Source organism: Rousettus aegyptiacus, unplaced genomic scaffold, assembly GCF_014176215.1.
Source record: "Rousettus aegyptiacus isolate mRouAeg1 unplaced genomic scaffold, mRouAeg1.p scaffold_m13_p_2, whole genome shotgun sequence".
NCBI classification, from domain to species: domain Eukaryota; kingdom Metazoa; phylum Chordata; class Mammalia; order Chiroptera; family Pteropodidae; genus Rousettus; species Rousettus aegyptiacus.
The window spans coordinates 85,926,811-85,944,885 of record NW_023416295.1 but is presented as its reverse complement, the minus strand read 5'-3'; the positions used below and the strand labels follow the sequence as shown (position 1 = coordinate 85,944,885).

General features: G+C 33.6%; 1 long non-coding RNA gene across 3 annotated transcripts in view; it reads left to right on the top strand.

Moving 5' to 3' along the window:
• Positions 1–18,075, top strand: part of LOC107515625 — a 108,001-nt gene that overhangs the window by 54,481 nt on the left and 35,445 nt on the right. For 2 of the 3 annotated variants that reach the window (XR_004955708.1, XR_004955709.1), the window contains exon 3: positions 11,277–11,358. The exons of the other annotated variant lie outside the window; for it this stretch is intronic. This is a non-coding gene — a long non-coding RNA (uncharacterized LOC107515625). The remainder of the gene's footprint in view (positions 1–11,276; positions 11,359–18,075) is intronic. 3 annotated transcript variants of the gene reach the window in all.

The window sequence follows — 18,075 nt, the reverse complement described above, 5'->3', positions numbered from 1 at the left end:
TCAAATATTCTGCAGTGTTACTGATTTTCTGTCAACTTGTTCTAACAATTATTGAGAATAAAGTGTTACTTTTTCAACTATAATTATAGTTCTACTTCTTATTTAATTTTTTCAGTTTTTACTTTTGTTATTTTAAAGTTCTAGTATTGAGTACACATTTAGAAAAGGTATGTATGCCTTCATAAAGATATAATTCTTTATTGCTGTAAAAATATATCCCTCTAGCCCTGGTAACATTGATTATTTCATGAGAGTTTTTCTAAAATCCATTTCTTCATGCTTAGTATGTTTTTGATATTTTTTTCTGCTAAGCCATTATCTTTTTATCAGTAATGCATAAAGAATCTTTCCTCCCATCCCACCCTCTGGATGCTTTAAGATTTTTCTCTTTTCACAGGTTTTCATAACTTTGATTATGAAGTGTCGTGGTCATTTCCTTGTTTATTTTAATGCTACTTGATGTTCCCCTGAATTTCTTAACTCTCTATGGCCATAGGTTTCATCAAATTTCTTTCTTTAACTCTTTTATTACCTTTTTTTTTTTAATTTAGGACTTTAATTATACCCACGTCAATTATCTTGATTGTATTATACAGGTAACAAACTTTACTAATTTTGTCAGTGTTTCATCTTTTTGCCTGTGCTTAATTTGAACAGTTTCATTATAATATATTCAGTTTTACCACTTTTGTCTACAACATCTAAAAAAAAATAATTCATTTCTTCCAGTAAACTTTTAATTTCTGATAATATTTGCACGTCTAGAAGTTATATTTATGTTTTCTAGCTTTTATTTTCTCCACATTATATTTATGCTTTGTTTATATCCTCAGTCATATGAAACACGGCTATAATAGCTGTTTCAATGTCCTTGTATGCTGATTTCCTTATCCGTCTCTTTTAGGCCTGTTCATCAAATAATTTTTCTTCAGCTATAGGTCACATTTTCCTATGTCTTTTAGTAGCAAAAAAAAAAAAAAAATGTGTTGGATGCTGGATGTTATAATTTTAAGTGCTGTGTGTGTGTGTGTGTGTGTGTGTGTTTACTTTTTGCAGATTAATTTGGTATCTTTGAACCCTTGTTTTTAAACCCCTTAAGGAAAGGTCTAGATTATTTAGTTTGTGGATAATATAGGCCTACATTTAATGGGTAGCCTATATTAACCACAGGCTAATGCCAAAATGTCTATAATGAGACAGTACTGATATCTTCATAAATATAATGAGATCTCTCGATCTTGGCTGAGGAGAGTTCAAACAATTTCTGACCCTGTGGGAGATCTGGAATTCTTTATCTTCCAGCTTCCTCATAATTTATCTTTGCTCAGAAGTCTGAACTTGTAGAATGTTATTCTAGTGATGTACAAGCTATTATTCAGAATTTTTTTTAAAATCAGATACCCTTTTGCAGGAAACTGAAACTCTATTCCTGCGTATGTCTCTTCTTTCTAGAACTCTGTTGTATAAATTTTAGCTATCTCAATGTTCTTAAATTTCAGTCTCAGTTTCCTCACCTCAATAAGTTTGCCAAGCTTGGTTCAAGTTCCTCCTCCTATAGTCTGAATTAATTTAAGGCAGTAAGTCTAGGTGATACCATGGTTTGTCCCATTTGTTTCTTTTCCGAGGGTGAGGGTAGGGGAATAAAAATTCTGAAACGCACATTGCCGATGTCAGGACATTTTGTTTCCACTATTTTGTCCTTTTTAAAATTTATATATGGTTATGAATTAATTCTAGACCTTGTTATTACCTTGTGGACAGATTCAGAAGCCCCTGACCTTCAGTTTTGAAGGCTATTTCATTACATATTACATGTATAATTCCAGAATCAGAGTTTTGTTTCCCCTTTCAGCACTTTAGACATGTCATTCGATTGTTACCTATCCTGAAATGTATCTTTTATAACTCTTACTGTTTTTTGAGGTGTATTCTTTATCTTTGTTTTTTAGGATTTCGACAGTGATTAGTGCCTAGGCATGTTGTTTTATTTTGTTCAATTGCATTTTTTTTGTTTGTTTTTAGTATCCATCCTGCTTGGATTTTATGTTTTTGTTTTATTTTGTTTTCTTTGCTCTTCACTTATTTATTTTTATTTTTAATTATTATTTTACATTAATATTATTTTATATTAGTTTCAGGTTATAAAATATTGATTAGACATTTATATAGTTTACAAAGTTATCTCCTCAATTAGTCTATACTATACATAGTATTTATAATATTGTTGACTATATTCTCTATGCTGTACTTGAAATCCCCTTGACTATTTCATAACTACAAATTTGTATTTTTTAAACCCTTCCCTTTTTACCCACCCCCCATCACCGTCACATCTGCAACCTTCAGTTTGTCTTCTGTATCTATGAGTCTGTTTCTATTTTGTATGTTTATTTTTATTTTTTTATTTTCCACACAGAAGTGAAATTATATGGTATTTGTATTCCTGTCTGACTTATTTCATTTAGCTTAATATCATCCAGGTCCATTCATATTCTCACAAATGGTAATATTTCATTCTTGTTTATGGCCAATAGTTCATTGTATATATGTATTACTTCTTATTTATCCAATTGTCTATTGATGGACACTTAGGTTGCTTCCATATCTTGGCTATTGTAAATAATGCTGCAATGAACATAGGGATACATATATCTTTTTCAATTAGTATTTCTAGTTTCATCGGATAAATACCCAGAAGTGGGATTTTTAATTTTTTGAGGAACCTCCAAACATTTTCTATAGTAGCTGCACCAATCTACAATTTCACCAACAGTGCATAAGGGTTCCCACATTCTTGCCAATACTTGTTTGTTAGTTTTTGATAATGTCCATTCTAATAGTTGTGAGGTGATATTATGGTTTTAATTTGCATTTCTCTAATAATTAATGATGTCGAACATTTTTTTTTTTAATATTTCTATTGGCCATCTGTAGGCCCTCTTTGGAGAAATGACTATTCGGTTTTTCTGCCCATTTTTCAATTGAGGTTTCAGTTTTTTTGGTGTCTACTTGTGTGAGTTCATCAGATGTATCATAGGTAAATATCTTCTCTAATTCAGTAGGCTGTCTTTTCATTTTGTTGATCATTTCCTATGCGGTGCAAAAACATTTTAGTTTGATGTAGTTCCATTAGTATGTTGCTGTTTGTTTCCCTTGCCTGAAAATTTATTTCTAAGAACAATGTCAAAAATTTATTATCCACATTTTCTTCCGTTTCATGGTGTTGAGTCTTACATTTAAATATTTAATCCATGTTGAGTTTATTCTTGTATATAATGCCAGAATGTAGTCCAGTTTTTTTTTATGTATCTGTCCAGTTTTCCCAACACCATTTATTGCATAGACTATCTTTACCTCATTATATATTCTTGCTTTGTCATAGGTTAAATGTACATATAAGTGTGAATTTATTTCTGGGTTCTCTATTTTGTTCTATTGAGCTTTATGTCTGTTTTTATGTCAGTACCATACTATTTTGATTATTATAGCCTTGTAGTATAGATTGATATCAGGTAGCATGATACTTCCAGTTTTGTTATTTTTTCCACAAGATTGTTGTGGCTATTTGGGGTATTTTATGGTTCCCTATAAATTTTTTAATTATTTTTTCTAGTTTTGTGAAAAATACCATTGGTATTTTAACAGAGATTGCATTGAATCTATAGATCATTTTGGTAATATGGGCATTTTAACAATGTTAATTTTTTTATCTATGAGCACAATATATGCTTAATATTATTCATATTTTCTTCAATTTCTTCAGTGTTTTATAATTTTCCAAGTACAACTCTTTTATCTCTTTGTTTAAATTTATTCCTAGGGGCTTTTTAAAGCAATTAGAAATGGAATTGTTTTCTTGTTTTCTCTTTCTGATAATTTGTTGTTGGTGTATAGCAATAAAACCAATTTCTGAATATTAATTTGTATTCTGTTACTTTACTGAATTAATCAGATCTAACAATTTTTTTTGTGGAATTTTTAGGGATTTCTGTATATACTATCATGTAACCTGCAAATAATGACAGTTTTACTTCTTTTTCCTTTCCAATTTGGATGCCTTTTATTATTTTCCTGTCTGATTGCTATGGCTAAGATTTCCAATACTGTGTTGAATAGAAGTGGTAAAGTGGATATTCTTGTCTTGTTCCTGATCATAAAATAAATACTTTTAGATTTTCCCTATCAAATATGATGTTAGTTCTGGGTTTTTCACATCTGGCCTTAATTATGTTGCAGTATGTTCTCTCTATTCCTGATTTGCTGAGAATTTAATCATAAATAGATGTGAGATTTTATCAAATGTTTTTTCTGCATCTATTAATACAATGATTTGATTTTTATCTTTCAATTTGCTAATATGATGTATCACATTAATTGACATGCAAATATTGAACCAACTTTGCACCTCAGGAATAACTTCAACTTGATCATGGTGTGTGATCTTTAAATGTATTGCAGAATTGGTTTGCTAATATTTTATGGAAGATTTTTGCATCTGTGTTCATCAGGAATATTGGCCTTAAATTTTCTTTTTTTTATGTCTTCAGCTTTGAAATTAGGGTAATGGTGGCCTCATAAAATGAGGTAGGGAGCCTTCCATCTTCTTGACTTTTTTAGAATAGTTTGAGAAAGATAGGTGTTAATTCTTTGAATGTTTGGTAAAATTTGCCTGCAAAGCCATCTGATTAGGGATTTTGTTTCTTGTGAGCTTTTTGATTACTAATTTGATTTTGTTAGTAGTAATCAGTCTCTTCAGATTTTCTGTTACTTTTTGATGTAGTCTTATAAGATTGTATGTTTATAAGAATTTATCATTTCTTCTAGATTGTTCAATTTGTCAGTATATAATTTTTCAGAGTATTTTCTTATAATCCTTTGTATTTCTGTTGTGTCAGCTGTCACTTCTTCCATTTCACTTCTGATTTTATTTATTTGGGTCCTCTCTCTTTTTTCCTTGATGACACTGGTTAAAGGTTTATCAATTTTATTCATCTTTTTAAAGAATCAGCTCATGGTTTCATTGATCTTTCATATAGTTTTTTTTTTATTTTTTTACCCTATTTTATTTATTCTCCTTTAATCTTTATTATTTCCTTCCTTCTACTCACTCTGGGCTTTATTTGCTGTTTATTTATTTATTTATTTATTTATTCATTTATTATTTTTTAGTGTTTTAAGGGTAAGGTTAGATCATTTTATTTGAGTTTTCTCTTATTTCTTGAGGTAGGCCTATATTTCTATGAATTTCCCTCCTAAGACTGCTTTCATTGTGTCCTATAGATTTTGAGTCATTGTGTTTTTATTTTCATTTGTCTTATGGTATCTCTTGATCTCTTCCTTGGTCTCATTGTTAACCCATTTCTTGTTTAGTAGTATGTTATTTAGCATTCACAAGTTTGTGTGTTTTTCAGTTTTTTTTTCTTGTAATTGACCTCTAGTTTTATATCATTGTGGTTGCAGAAGTTGCTTGATATGATTTTAATCTCCTTAAATTTATATACTTGTTTTATGGCCTGACATGTGGCCTATCCTGGAAAATGTTCCATGTATACTTGAGAGGAGTGCATATTCTGCTGCTTTGCTGTAAAATGCTCTAAAAATATCAAATCCATCTAATCTAATGTATCATTTAAGGCTGCTGTTTCCTTATTGATTTTCTGTCTGGAAGATTTATCATTTGAGTCAATGGGTTGTTAAAGTGTCCTTTAATGACTGTATTACTGACAATCTCTTCCTTTATGTCGGTTAATATTTGCTTTACGTATTTAGGTGCTCCTGTGTTGGGGCATAAATATTTACTAGGGTTATATCCTCTTGTTGGATTGATCTCTTTATCATTATAAAATGTTCTGCCTTGTGCCTTATTATATATAGACTTTGTTTTAAAGTGTGCTTTGTCTGATATAAGTACTGCTACTCTAGCACTTTTAAAATTTTTATTTGCATGACATATCTTTTTTTTTATTTCTTTACTTTCAGTCTGTGTGTGTGTCTTTTCACCTGAAATGAGTCTCTTACAGACAGCATTTGTATGAGTCTTGCTGTTTCTACCTATTCAGCTATCCTATGTCTTTTGATTGGAGCATTTCATCCATTTACACTTAAAGTGATTATTGATAGGTACATAATTATTGCCATTTTATTATTAATATTTATACCTCACCTTTTTTTCTTCTTAAAGAAGTCCCTTTAATATTTCTAATAATATTAATTTGGTGCCAATGAATTCCTTTAGTTTTTTTCTTATCTAGAAAGCTCTTAATCTCTTCTTCAGCTTTGAATGTATCCTTGCTGGGTAGAGTAGTCTTAGTTGTAGGTCCTTGCTTTTCATCACTTTGAATATTCATGTCAATCTCATCTGGCCTGCAAAGCGTCTGTTGAGAAATCAACTGACAGTCTTAATGGAGCTCACTTGTAGGTAACTGCCTTTCTCTTAATGCTTTTAAGATTCTCTCTGTCTTTAAACTTTGCCGTTTTAATTATGATGTATCTTTTTTTTAGCCTATTTGGTTTCATCTAGTTTGGGACTCCCTGAGCTTCCTGGACTTGTATTTCTATTTTCTTTGCCAGGTTAGGAAAAGTTTGATGTCATTATTTCTTCAAATAGGTTCTCACTCTCTTGCTCTCTTTCTTCTTCTGGTACCCCTATGTTGTAAATGTTATTACTTTTGATTTGTCTCAGAGTTCCCATAAATTATCATCACTAAAAAAAAAAATTTTTTTTTGGTTACGATTAGGTGTTTTCTGTTACCTAGTCTTCTAAATCATTGATTCAATCCTCTCCTTTATCTAATCTGTTGATTTTTTTTTCCGGCGTATTCTTTATTTTTGTTATTGTAGTCTTCATTTATAACTGGTTCTTTCTCATGATTTCTATGTCTTTTTTAAATGTTAATAAATCTTTGTTAAAGTTCTCACTAAGTTTCTTAAATATCGTTATAAACAGTGTTTTGAACTCTGTATCTAGTAGATTGCTTGCCTCCATTTTGTTTAGTTTCTTTTCTGGAGTTTTCTCCTGGTTTTTCGGAAATGTTATTTTGTCGTTGTCTTCTCATTTTGTCTTCATATCTGTATCGGTTTATAGGTATTAGATAGATCTGCTATGTCTCCTAGTTTTGGCTGAGTGATCTTATATAATAGGTGTCCTGTGGGGCTCAGTGGCATAGTCTCCTTGGTCACTTGAGCTGGATGCTCCTATAGTGTCCCCTGTGTGGGTTGTGTGTGCCCTCTTATTGTAATTTGGCCTCACTGCTGTTGGCACATCAGTAGGTGAGACTGATCTCAGGCTGACTGGCTATAAGAATTGGCAACAACCACAGCATATGAGCTGCTGTGATGAAACTGAGCCCAGATAGCGGGATTTGCTCCAGTGGACTCTGGTGTTTCCTGAGACCTCCCTTTGGGTGTGCCGGTTGTAGGGCTATTCCAGTGGTGTTCTGTTGTGATCTGAAGCTCCCAAAAAGTGTATTGGTTTCAAGGCCTTCTCAGAAGGGCTCCCATGCAAGCCAAGGTCAGTTGCTGCTTGTGATCTGCCTGGGTCTACCTGGTAAGAGCTACAAAGTTATTCATAGTTGGTTGCTGCCCATGCTGGGCCTGGAGCTGCATGAGAGAGGCCAAACTGTGAATTCAGGTGGCCACCATCAGTACTGGGCCTGCAGCAGCTCAGCAAAAGGCCCAGGGCATCCCAAGGCCTGCCTCTGCCCTCTGGCTTCTGATAGGGCTCAGTCATTAAAAGAGCATCCTGCAGTGTGTGAGTTGAATGGCATGGGTTCTTAGTAGTCACCAGGGCAGGGTAAATGGTATTCACCACATTAGTGTAAAAACAGATTTGGCACCTGTGCTTAGTTTAAGGCACTCAAAAATCTCAGAGTACACTGAGGCCAGCTGCTGCTTGCCTGGGACCTGAGGACCCTCTGAGAGCTATCTGTACCACAGGCTAACCTCAACTGCCTGCTGACCCTTGACCACAGAAAACACCTCAGGTGGTGTGCTGGTTGGCTGTGGTGGGTCCCGTAGAGTCACCAAGGTGGAGCCAGAGAATTTCATCAGAACAATGCAGATTCATATTTAGCCATGTGAAGGGATGACTCAAACACAGGAATATGGTGCCCACCCACTGGCTACACAAGAGGAGGTATAACACAGGAATAATGGTGGCTATCCCTCCAGCCCTTGCCCTGTAATAACCCAACTCAGTCTCTCCATATAGTCTGCAGCAGCTCCCACACTGCTGTCTCTTTAATGAAGCCAAGGGTGAGTGACTGGTAGTGAGAAAGTCTGTGTAAAGGTTCTTTAAGAGGGTTTCCCACAGCCTTCTGTCTCTCCCCAACAGAATCCCTGCTAGTTTTTACAGCCAGTCATTGTGAGGGCTCCTCTTCCCAGCAGTGTCGTTCTATGCTAGGTATCCCAGTGAAGGGTTTGGACCCCTCGCTCTTCTAGGGGCACCTCTGAAGTCAAGATATCATTCCCGATTCTTAACCACCAACTATGGGTGTGAGACCAGCCTGTTTTATGTCTCTGTCCCTCTTGCTAGTTTTGATGTGGCCTTTTCTTTATAGCCTTAGTTATAGGACTTCCATTCAGCTAGTCTTCAGAAGTTTCTCCAGGTTGATTGTTCTATAATTTAGTTATGATTTTAATGTGGTCATGGGAGGAGGCAAGCACAGTGTTTAATTATCTTGACTAGACTCTCCAGATCTTATAAGATTTTTGTTTGTTTGTTTTGTTCTGTGTTTCGGTGTCTTTAATCAATTTGGAAAGTTTTTATCCATTATTACTCAAATATGTTTTTCTAGTCCATTCTCTCTTTTATAGTCTGTGGGGATCCCAATTACAGGTATGTTAAACCCTTCACACATTTTCCACATATCTCACAGATTGTATTTTTTTTTCTGTATTTTTCTTTCTTTTATTTTAGTTTGGGTAATTTATACTATTCTTTCTTTAGGATTATTGTGTATAGGCTGATTTTAAGTCATTAAATATATTTTTAAATTATGATATCTCTTCTAATTTTGCTTTTTCTCTTTGGTTATTTTTTTACAACTTTTGCCAAATTATTTGCTTGCTTATGCTTGTTATCAAAATTTCCACTAGATCTTTAAATAGATTTATTATAGAAATTTTAAAATCCCTATCTAGTAATTACAAAAATTGGGTTTATTTACATTGACTGGTTCTCCACTTGAATATAGGTCATATTTTTTTCTTCTTTACATGTTTTATAAATTTTGATAGAATGCCAGCTATTGTGGGATATTGAACAAAGACGACTTAAGAAAATATATTTACCTACAAAGAAAAGCACCTTTTATTTTCAGTCCGCTAGTGTGGGAGGGTGGGTTAAGCTTCAAATATTTTGAGGGCAGAATTAGAACTTTTTCTTCAGAGGATGTGGGATTTGAGCACTGGTGAGTCTTCAGAGATTCCTTTATTCCTTACAGAGCAGTCATTAACTTTCGGAACTGTGGGAAGCTTCTCTGTGGTTTTGGGCCTGGGTGTCTGTTTGGGGTGTCATAAGAAGTTCTTTTTATTCTCCAGCCACACTCCTGGCTTTCTGATTCACAAGAAATTTTGTTCCATATTATTACCTTGCTTCCAGGCTTTGGCGGTCTTTGTCATGCACTTGAAAAACTTTTCGCTTCTGAAGATGGTTTCAGACTTCATCACCTCCTGCACTTTAGTGTCCTTTTTTACTAGGTAAAGGCCTGTGGTAAAAAGAAAGAACTTGGCTATTGGGTATAGACTTACTTTATGGCTATTGGGTATAGACGTACTTTATGGATTCTTTGGGATTGATCTCTCTCTCTCTCTCTCTCTCTCTCTCTCTCTCTCTTTCTCTCCCTCTCTCATCTCTCTTATTTATGTTATAATTCAGGTCTCTTTAATTTTATAATTACTTCTACACCATCATGATGGATGAGAAAGAATTTTAGAATATGAAGAATACTGCATATGAATGCAGCATAGAGTCATGAAATAAACACATGACAGAAAGTAAGAACTTGTCTCTATTCAGCTCTAAACTTGGCCAGCTCCGCACAGTGAAATGAGCTACTATCTTGCAAAATCCACCAGGCCAAATTAAATTTCCTCTTTTTCTAAGTCAGAGAGTATTCAGTTCACTTCACCAAATATGACATATCTTCTCTGTGTCAAGGACTGCAGTAGATATCATAAAAAGAAAAAAATCGATGTAATTTCTCCCCTGAAGGAGGGGCCATTGACATATAAAGAGATGACACCATGATACTACATATTGAAGCCCAAGAAAGACATTTTCCCAAGCCTGGGTGAACCAAAGAAGTCTCCCTGGGGAAATGGTGACTACGTTAATTCCTCTTAAAACTGAGTAGTAAGAGAAAGAATATGAGGAGCAAAGATGAAGGGGATTTCAGAGAGAAAGATACTGAATGAACCTGTGTATCTCCTAAGAAAGCTTTAGAGATGGCTACCTTAGATACTCTAGTCCAGAAATGGCAATGAGCTAGCTCTCTCTTTGTAACATATGACCAGGGATCCAACTAAACCTTATAGCCTGGGTGCCTATGTTAACTATCTGTGTGGTAGTAGTGGTAACTGCAACAATTTACTGTTATTTCCAATGTGCCAAAATTTTGTTTCTTGTCTAGTCTATTCCCCAAAATTTTGGTCTCTATTTATTAATCACCATTGTACATCAGGGAAAACAGAAGTTCACAGATACCACACAGCTGATAAGCAACTTTTCTGAAATGTTAAACCATATCTGCCTGATGATCTCCACAACATCTCTTTGTCTCTGAGCTTGAATTCTCTCTTACTCTTACTGTCTCTTTCAAGCATGGAATGCTTAGAACACTAAAACTTGATCTTTGCTGCATATTCTCCCTAGAGCCTAGGGGATTCACGTGTCTGGATACTCCTGCAGACATTGCCTGCTGAGCATCCCTTTGTAACAATGTATCTAATTACTGAATCTTAGCCTTTGGAATTGAGCCAGCTCACCATTAAGTGATTACCAATTGTAATATGACTTTCCCCAAATAAAAAACCTGAGTCTCAGAGAAATACCCTTAAATGTAAAATGAAGTGTTTGGGCTAGATCATCTAAGAACACTTGTTTTTAAATAAGTGTACTATTATAATAATTTATAATGGTTATGTTAAGGAGTCTTATTTACTAAAATGATAGCACCATTTATTCGCTTCTGAGGAAGTTTAATTATCTGGTTCTTCAGACTTTATGGTTTCTCAGAACTTTATACCTACAGAGTATTTTTCTCTTCCTGCCCAAGGTCAGGCTAAGTAAACCTCATGCCTCATTCAGAGTGAACCTCTGGGATGCAGATTGCTTCAACAAGCAGCATCTGGAGTCTGGTAAGTTAGCCTATATCAGCAACATCACATCAACTGATAACTTGTTAGAAATGCAAATTCTTAAGACCAATCCCAGAAGTACCTTCCAGGTGATTCTTCTAATGACTACTAAGCTTGAGAACCACTAATTTAAAACGTAAGACCTGAAACCATAAAATTTCTAGAAAACATAGACAATAAATTCTTTGACATAGTTTTAACTAGATTGATAGATAATAGACATATGATATAGATATGGAGATAAAGAGAGAATATAGATGATATATATCTAGAGATGGATATAGATGATATAGATATAGAAATAGATGATATGGATATAGATATATAGATGATATAGATATAAATATAGATATAGATAGATATATAGATGTCTCCCCAAGCAATTGCAATAAAAAGCAAAAATAAATGAAAGAGACTACATCAAATGGCCAACATACATATAAAAAGATACGCAGCATTATTAATCATAAGGGAAATGTAAATCAAAATCACAGCGAGATATCTCACACCTCTGAGAATGGCTCTTTTCAAAAAGATAAAAATTAACAGGTGGTAGGGGATGGGAGTAAAAGGAATTCTTGTGTATTGTGGTCAGATTGTAAATTGGTGCAGCCACTATGGAAAACAATATGGAGTTTCCTCAAAATAGTAAAAATAGAACTAACATATGACCCAGTGATTCCACTTCTTGGTGTTTATCTGAAGAAATAAAAACATTAATTTGAAAAGATATATGTACCCCTATGTTTATTGAAGTATTACCTACATTAGCCAAGATATGAAAGTAACCTCGGTGTTCATTGATTGATGCATGGATAAAGAAGATGTGGTTTATATACACATAGAATGAAATATTACCCAGCCATAAAAAAAGAATCTTGTCACTTACAATGTGGATAGATAGGGCAAAGGGGAGTAACAGGTACAAACTTCTAGTTATAAAATAAATAAGTCACAAAGAGATAACCTAGAGCATAAGGAACCTAGTCAATAATATTGCAGTAACTTTTTATGGCGACAAACTTACTATGGTGATCATATTGTAAGTTATATAAATGTGGAATTACTATTTTTTACTAATATAATAGTATATGTCAACTATAGTTTAATTTTAAAAAAGTTTTGATTAGTACTATGATTCGTATAAACTAATTGGGCTATGAAAGAATAGAGGGACCATATGATCCCAGTTTAGGGGTATTAGGAGAGATTCTGAGAAGAAGTGGTACTAGAGATGAATTTTGAACCTAACCATAAACAAGGGGAAGTGACATAACATTCTAGGACAGGGAATGTACACGGTAAGAGCATAGGACACTTAGAAAATTAAAATAACTCAGATTGGTTTAAGAACAAGGTATACAGTGAAGAATAAAAGGAGGTGAGACTAGAGAGGCTGGCCTGGAGCCTGATCATGAAGAAAAGAAAAACAACATAGTGATAATGCATGTTTTAGAGGTGTCACATTGTCTATAGTTCATAGAAAAGATGGATATGAGAGAACTAGAAGCAGAACTGTGAATCAGTCCATAGGTGATGAGTCAAAGCAGTAACAGTAGGGATTCTTAGCAGTCATCAAATAAGGACATAGAAAGAAAGTAAAATGAACAAAACTGATGCTTCGTAGGCTTCTGAATTTTGAAATTATAGCATCATTCACTGAGTTAAAGACCTCAGTTAAAGAAGTAGAGTTGGAGGTAAACAAGACAGTTTTATTTTTAGACATTGAATTTGAGGTACCTGTTGGAAGGTATATGAGCCTAATTTGTACCTACATATCTAGATATATATATATACCTATATATAAATATAGAGATATATAGATACATGGATAGATATAAAGTTATACAGATAGATGGATAGATATATAGATAGTATGTACATAATTAATGTATGCATATCTACTTCATATACTAATACTTATATAATAATTATGAGTAAAGATAATAGTTTTTCAGTGCTATTTCTATTTGCTTTACATATATTAACTTATTAATCTGTACAACATCATGTAGTAAAAAATGAATTCAAAAATTATTGTCAAATAAACTCTTTTCTCTGTGAAGAAAGCAAGTTTATCTGCTAATAGTGAGGAAGAAGGTAGCTGGAAGTCCACACTAAAAATACTTAATGTCATTTAGAGCTGGCTATCTTTTATTGTTGAATTTACTATCTCTGCATCATGCCGTATTTGGGGAGTTTCTCTAAAACAGTGCTAATTCATATAGCTGTACTTTTGCAAATGTTCACTTTTCCTAGAAAAAAAAAAAGAAGTATCATTCTTTGCTAAACTTGAAAAACATTGGCTGTATTCTGCAAAGAACCTCTTCAAGGAGAAAAACTGAGAAAGTCATGTAAATCCTAAAAACTGAAGATGGAATTTGGAAACAAATGTCATATTAATATTCTCTCTTGTGCTGAGCAAATATGTACATGTATGTACAAACTTTGTATTTTAAAGGACAGTAATTTGTGGTTATGAATTGTCCTTCTCTAATGTAGAAGAACTCCATGAAGCTGAAATATTGCTCACATCTCTTTCTCTCTTTTTTTTACTTACTATATTTTTCATAAAATAAATCTTTGAATTAGGAAGTTCTTCATTGGGCTTTATGAAGATCTCATAGACATTAGTGAGGGATTAATTTCAAAATACTATAACACATGCACAAGTTTTACCTGAAGGTTTTATTTTCTGGCTTAAAATACATAAATTTTTTACCTCAAAACTATAGAAAAATTGATCTATAGGAAAACTGCCATGATAACTTTGAAAGTCTCCATGTACCCCACACCTAGCCTCTGGCACATTAAGATTCTATATCAGTATCATCTATCTGCTATAATTAATTAATCTTGATTTATTATTAACTAAAGTTCATGCTTTATTCAGATTTTCTTAGTTTCCACTCAAATTCCTTGCTTCGTTCCAGGATCCCATGCAAGATAACATATTATAGTTAGTAATGAAGATTCTTTAGGCTCCTTTTAGCTAGGACGGTTTCTCAGACTTTGCTTTTGATGACCATAAGGGTTTTGAGGAGCACTAATAAAATATTTTATATAATGTCTCTCTGTCAGGATCATTTTGTGAGGGAAGGGGAACAGAAGGCTACAGAAGGTGCCATTATCATGACATTATATCAAGGATACATACTATTACATGACTCATTGCTATTGATGTTAACCTTGATTACTTGGTTAAGGGGATACTTGTCAGTTTTCTCCTCTGTAAGTTTACTTTCATACTGTATATTTTTGAAGAAAGTCACTATGTGTAGCCCATGCTCAAATAGTGAAGAGCTATGCTCCACCACCTCGGGAGCAAAACGTGTACATAAACCATTTAGAATTCTTTATGAGAGATTTCCTTCTTTTCCCTCATTTATTTACTTATTTGATGGTTTTACAATTAGTTTGGACTTAGAAATTTATTCTGTATTTTGAGTTATAATCCAGCAATACTTTGTTTTCTCGCTTAGATTGTTGCAAACTCGACCACCGGAAGCTCCTTTTGTTGGCTCCTGTGTCCCTTTGGCACACCCCTCATTGTAATTGTATTTTGAATAGTACCTTTTTTTCTGGCATCAGAAGTTGTTCCATCCAATATTCTTCCTGCATAATTCTAGAATCAGTCATATCTCTAAGGACACCTGGTTCCAGTTTATTGAAGAATGGTATTAGAAACTAACATCTGAGTACCAACTGTGCTCATTGCTCCTAGGGTGTTGTCACCTTTTTACCATTTCAGCTGATGGAACAAGGACATACATATGTGCACACTAACCAGAGTATATACTCATATCTATACTTATTTTTGTCATATTGACTCAATTGAAATTCACTACCACATGGATCATGGATCATTCTAGCCTCCTTTATTTTTTCTTTTATTTTTTTTTTTTTCTGCTTATTTCTAGCCTCTTATTCCAACAGTAGAGAAACTGGCTCCAACTACCCACCTTAAATGTTCAATTTGAATAGATATGTCTAGCAGTACCTGAATTATTAACCAATAATCCCATGGGGAAACAACTTTATCAACTAGAGTACAATGCTTATGTACAGTTTTATTTATCTTTAGACTTAAAACTCCACTCATATCTAAAATTACTTGGGTGAGGACCTTTCCCTCCTACTCCATTCAGTGAAGCTTTTTATATATTTGTAATACAGTTAGATTATTTTGTCATATTCTGGATTCTATCCCAGGATCTTCATATCTTTTACATTATTTTTAGTTTGCATACATTAAGGTTCATTTAAGATTAATTTTTTTTACTATAAAGTTCTATTGATTTTGACAAACACATACGTTGTATATTTACGGTATCATACAGAACACCACTCTGAACATTCCCCTGTGTTTTACCTAATCAGCCCTACTCTTCTCTCCTCCAATTCCTGGCAACCACTAGAGTTTTGCCTTTACAACCATTTCTATAGTTTCGACTTTTCTAGAAAGTCATATAATTGGAATCACAGAGTACATAGCTTTTTCATACCTGCTTCTTTCACTTAGCATGTGCATTTAAGATTCATCCATGTCCTTTTTTCACTTAACAGCTGATTTCTTTTTATTCCTGACATCATTTTATTTTACGGATATAGCACAACTTGTTTATCCATTCACCAATTGAAAGATATCTTGATTGCTTCCAGTATTTGAGGATTCTGAATAAAGCTGCTGTGAACATTCACAACTAGGTTTGGGTATGGGCATAATATTTCAGATCTCTAAACTTTTGCTGGTCAAATCTGCCTCTGTCCTTATCCTGACCTCCTTTCCTTCAGTTTGCTGCAGTCTTCAGGGTGAAATATAGCCATAGTTTCCTCAATCTCTTCACAGATGGAGATCTGCAGCCACTGCTTACCTCATCATCCCCATCCATCTCATAGCACCACAGACATCCTGCTGAGCCTCCTCCATTCCTCCAGAAAATCTCTTGAAAACCTGCTCAATGTGTTGTAAACCATGGTGAATCCAAAGCCAAATTTAGCAGTAAAACAGCTTTGCCAAACCTCGGTTTATTTTGGAAAGAGTAACTTCAGCTACCCTTCTTGTATTCAAAAATTCTTAATCATCAAGTTGTAGTCAATTGCCTGAATCCCAGTCCCTTAGCCTCTAACATAATTGTCTTCTTTTTACTATTCTTTTCTTTTTCTGGTATCTTTTTTGCCTTATTTCTTCTTTCATCATTGACCTTTTTCTTATCAATTATTTTTGTGCATGGCATGCTTCTAGGAAGTCCTGATTCCACAATGAATAAACTCTTCTATATCACCACATTCTAAAGGCAGAAAACATCTTGTTCATTTTCACCATCCATAACCAGGTTTTCTCACTATAAATAATATTGCTATTTTCTTTGTGCTTCTTTTTGTTGTTTTTTTCCTGTGTGAAAAATGGAGATACTACCCATTTTATAAGATTTAATGAGAGTTAAATATGCAAATCTACAATAAGTACCTGGGTAAGTTATTTTTAAAATATTAGTTATTTTTCATTTGCCTTTATCCCACAGAATTTCATTTTCCAACTTTCTTATCAAGCCCTTTTCTTCTTGTCTTCTCAAGGCTGTGATATCTAAGGTGAAAGTGAGTTCAGAATAAAAATTTGCTAAAACTTTTAAGTACTTTGTCACACTACAAGAGAGAGCATTTTGTATTTAAAGGTTTATTGTCATCTTTAAAAGTTTTACCATATAGAAGGTTGACAATCCATTAATATTCAGTAGGATCAATAGTGAATCTACATGCGTATGACATACAGTGCAGGCCAGCTCAATACTAAATACTTTAAAATATATTATTTATATTTTATTGCAGATGTTGTCAAAGATATCTGCTTGACATTTAATGAGCACCTACTATGTGCACCAGGTTTTAACTTATTAACTTATTTAATATAACTATTTAAATCTATGTGTAGGTAAGTAACAGAGCTTACTAGTATAGAGCCACAGACAAAGTACATGCTTAATAAATGTTTGCTAAATCAGTTTTTGAAAGTACTGGGACTTCATCTAAAGACTGGCTCTCCATTTTTTTATCCAAGGAGTACTTTCTAACTGCACTATTTCAAAGGTTGAGAATAACAGCTATAGGGCATGTGGCTTAGAGAGATTTGATTTCCTATTGCAAATGTTTCTCAACTTACAATGAGGTTATATCCCAATAAACCCATCATAAATTGAAAATATTCTAAGTCAAAAATTCATTTAATAAACCTAATCTACCAAATATTATAGCTTGGCCTAGCCAACCTTAAACATGCTCAGAACACTAACAACCTATAGTTGGGCAAAATCATCTTGCTGCCGCTATCCAGCATGGCAAGAGAGTATCATATTGCATATTGCTAGCCCAGGAAAATATCAAAATTGAAAACTGGAAGTAAGGTTTTTACTGAATATATATGGCTTTCACACCAAAGTAAAGTAGAAAAATAAAAAGATGAACCATTGTTAAGTAAGGACTGTCTGTGCATTCGGTCTTGTCTTTTCTTGAACCAATAATAATTTGGATATAAAAGTGTAAATCAGGAAATTCTCCTTGTTTTTAATACATTCATCCTCTCTGGACCCTGGAACTTCTAGTTCTGTTCCTTGCCAAATGTGTTTTGAACTCCATCCACAACTCAGGCACTTCCTTTCCTAGGAACTCTCAGCATTATTATCCAAACTATTTCTTTTATTGTGTATCTTACACAAAACA